Here is a 3,879-nt window from a genome sequence, read left to right as displayed (position 1 = left end):
GCAGCTATTTCCAGCCTCCCCTATCCTACTTTGCTTCAAAAATGACTTCTGACAAAGATAGCACATTACTCTGCTGCTGTGGCAAGAAGGACTCTCAGCACATCAGGCCTCTCCTCCACTCCCTCCATGAAAAACTGTATTTGGCAATTCCTCACCTGAGGGTGCTAAAATTTGGTTTGCAGCTTCAAAGGCTCTCACCTAATGGAGACAAAGAAATGTAGCATTTAACAAAACATCTATAAAGATACATGCTGTGTCAAGTACACCTCCTAGCTTTAATCCAAACTCTGTTGTTTTTAAATCAATAGGCAGCTTTCCAGCTCCCATTAGGTCCATTGATGAGGAATGATGGGTACTTAGAGTGCAACAATACCAGAAGTACTGCTTATATTTCCTACCATTAGACTTTCATTCAACATTTTATCTCTAGCAGTGAATGAAAGGAGCCTGACTTACCACCAGCAATATCCATTCAATGGCTACTGTATTGTGTGAATGATTTTTGAAACTATATTTGGAGAAAAGAGATCCCCAAACCACAAGAGAATAGACTGCAGTATGAGACAAGGGTAAAGCCACCTTTTCACCATGCCATGTTTCTCATCCAAGGAGAAATACAGTACAATATTTAAAAAAACCCTTTGATCACAATCCTGATGGTGCTTTAATTGTTTCTCTCAGTGTAACAAGAAAGTGACATCTTTTGTTTCACTGCAGAGGCTGAAGCATTGTCTGCAGAGTATTTGGATGTGTGCACAGCATTGAGTCATGTGGATTTTATTCAAAATGATGCTAAATAGGCAATCAAGAGAACATTCTTATTGTTAGCACAATCAAGAGAACATTCTTATTGTTAGTTTAGTTGTTTCTACAATTATGTTTTTAATATTGGAGGAAAGGGCAGGCACTTTGAATAAAAGTGTGTTGACATTCATAATACAACTTGTGTAATTTTTTAAAATAGATACTCTTCTACCGTATGTTAGTGTTATCAGATCTCTCTAATTTTCTGTTACTCTGCTGCCTGATTCACAAATTATATTAAGTCAGTTTTGGCTTAAACTAATCAAGGAGAGAAGCAACCTAGAACTAAGGAGAAATTTCCTGACAGAACAATTAACCAGTGGAACAACCTGCCTCCAGAAGCAGTGAATGCTCCAACACTGGAAGTTTTTAAGAAGAGACTGGACAGCCATTTGTCTGAAATGGTATAGGGTTTCCTGCCTGAGTAGGGGCTTGGACTAGATGACCTCCAAGGTACCTTCCAACTTTATTATTATTATTATTATTATTATTATTATTATTATTATTATTATTATTATTATTACTATTATTATTAAGCTTGTCTTAATGAATCAAATGGAATTGACAGTATTTATACAATCCACTAAGAGCCAATTTGTAGCAGTAGTTAACGCATCAGGTTGGACACCGGGAGACCATGAATTCTAGTTCCGCCTTGGACTCAAAGCCACGTGGATGACCTGTGACCAGCCACTCTCTCAGCCCTAGGAAGGATGTAATGGTGAACCATTTCTGAAAAACCTTGCCAAGAAAACTTGCCAAGGGACTTGTCCAGGCAGTTTCCAAGAATTGGACACGTTTGAATGGAAGAAAAAAAAATCCACCAAGGCATAAACTATAGTTCACAAATTATTCTGGCTGCAATCGTGTAAAACCAAACCACACTGTAGACATATTCATATTTCTCAGAAACAATTTTAACCAGAATGGTACAAAAGTATGTGCAAGTTTTGAGAGGGCAATGTTAAAAAAACAATGAAGCAGAAAATAGCAGAAAATCTAAAAAATGGTATCTCATTCACTTTCTAGCCCATCTCAAATGATTATTGTAAAACGAGAGAAAAAGAATCAGCTATACTGTCCGTCACTTCTTTTAGGAAGTGATAATTCAGAATTGATGCCCCAAAATAGGTTATAAGTTAATTAACATTATGCAGACTATCATCTTTAGTATAATTAATAAATTATTATAAATTTTATTTACATATAAATTTATGTGGCTGCTCATCTCCCATAGGTGACTCCGGGTGGCAAGCAGTTAAACAAGGAATAATGTTTAAAAATAACAAACAGCATTAAAAGCAACATTGGAAAACATTACAAGTATTAAATATATTGTCTTGGAAGAATTAATTTTCCTTTCCAGAGGCAAGAGCCTAAAATGGTGTCCACGAAGAAAGAATTATTTCCACTTCTTCTCATCTGTAATTTGAGGATAGGCCTGAATTGCTGTAATTTTGATCAGCTTGATTTAACTGAGACTACTATCTTATTACTTAAGGGGGACTGTACTTAAGCATCAACTTTGATACCCTTTTGATGAATTGGAAAATCCCAGTGTTCTACAATTTCCTTGCTCATAGTAAAAATTCAAATCAAAAACTTTCGTTGTGACCATACAACTGAAAATGTGCCCCTTGCTGTTTGCTGATTCCCAGAATGTCAGTGTTCTGTATTGAGATGCTACTCTGATAGCATTAAGTCTGTCTCTGATGTCCCAAGGGTGCTTTTTCACAAGGCAGCTGGACTTTCTTTATTTTTCTTTGAAGACATTTCGCTTCTCATCCACGAAGCTTCTTCAGCTCTGAAGAAATACTTCTTGAGCTGAAGAAGCTTCTTGGGTGAGAAGCAAAACATCTTCAAAGAAAAACTAGGAAGTCTAGTTGCCTCCTGAAAAAGCACCTTTGGGATAACTATGACCTGGATGACTGAGAATCTCCATAGACATCTGTCTCCAATGGTTCTGTCATACCATACAGCGCTAGCATGTAAAACATTGCAGCAGTGAAGTTTTCTTTTGCTTCTGGTCACTTCAGCAGCTGGACATCCTTTCAGCTTCTCTTGGGCCATTATCTTAAGCAGGAGAGCTATTTGTAGGTACAGAACTTACTCTCTGATCTTCCAGAGCAGTTCACTAGGCATTTTGCAACCTGGCAAGTTCATCATCCAGCATAATGGAAACATCCTGATTGTGTGTCCATGTGGTTTCCTTGGCACTGTTGGCAGAATACTTACTGCATCTTTAGCCATCTTGCAATGCTAATTAGAGCAATGTTTCTTAGGGATCCGCAAAATCAAAATTATTTTTATTATTATAAAATTATTATTATTTAATAATATTAAAATCCCAATTGTGAGAAGCAGCAGCAGCAACAGCAAACACATCAGTTTAAATTTTTAATGTAGTAAATATCAATAAATATAACCCATATAAACAAAAGTTCTTTGGGGGGGGTCTTCCTTAATTTTAAAAGTGCAAAGGGGTCCTCAGAGAAAAAAAGTTTTAAAAAACGCTGAATTAGAGTATTGGCATTTGAAATGCCAGCCCTTTTGGAGGGAACCAGGCCCAGGTAAGCTGGAGTAGAGACCTATCCGGGTGATTTTATTTTTTCCCAATACGTGTCAGAGCGGGAGTGCTGTTCCCGCACTACCAACTGTATACAGTATTGAGATTTAGCGCGTTATTGATTGTGAGTGAGGCAGAGGGAGGAATTTTACACCTGAGTGCTTTTTTGTTGGGGTTGTTTTTTTTTAAAGATCCAGGAAATCTTGACTCCTCTTCCATTCTTTAGTTTCACGACTCGAATATGAATCTCTTTCGATCAGGCGGGGGGGGGGGGAGTTCTGAAAGCGAAAGGAACCATCTTCTCGCGCGCGCCCTTTGTTCTCCCGGGCTTATTTTCCCGCCGCGCGGGACATCAGGCCTGGCAGTGGCGTTTCGATCCGCTCCCCGACCCGACCCTCCGCTAAGCGCCCCACCAACCCCACGAACTGAAAAGTGGTCATGGACGAGAGACAGAGATTGCTCGGAATCCTTGAGGAGCTGTCAGACGAGGAGCTCAAGACGTTTGTGTT

The sequence above is a fragment of the Protobothrops mucrosquamatus genome, unplaced genomic scaffold, assembly GCF_001527695.2.
Source record: "Protobothrops mucrosquamatus isolate PMUCROS unplaced genomic scaffold, P.Mucros_1.0 scaffold555, whole genome shotgun sequence".
Classification (NCBI taxonomy): domain Eukaryota; kingdom Metazoa; phylum Chordata; class Lepidosauria; order Squamata; family Viperidae; genus Protobothrops; species Protobothrops mucrosquamatus.
This window is presented reverse-complemented; position numbering follows the sequence as displayed.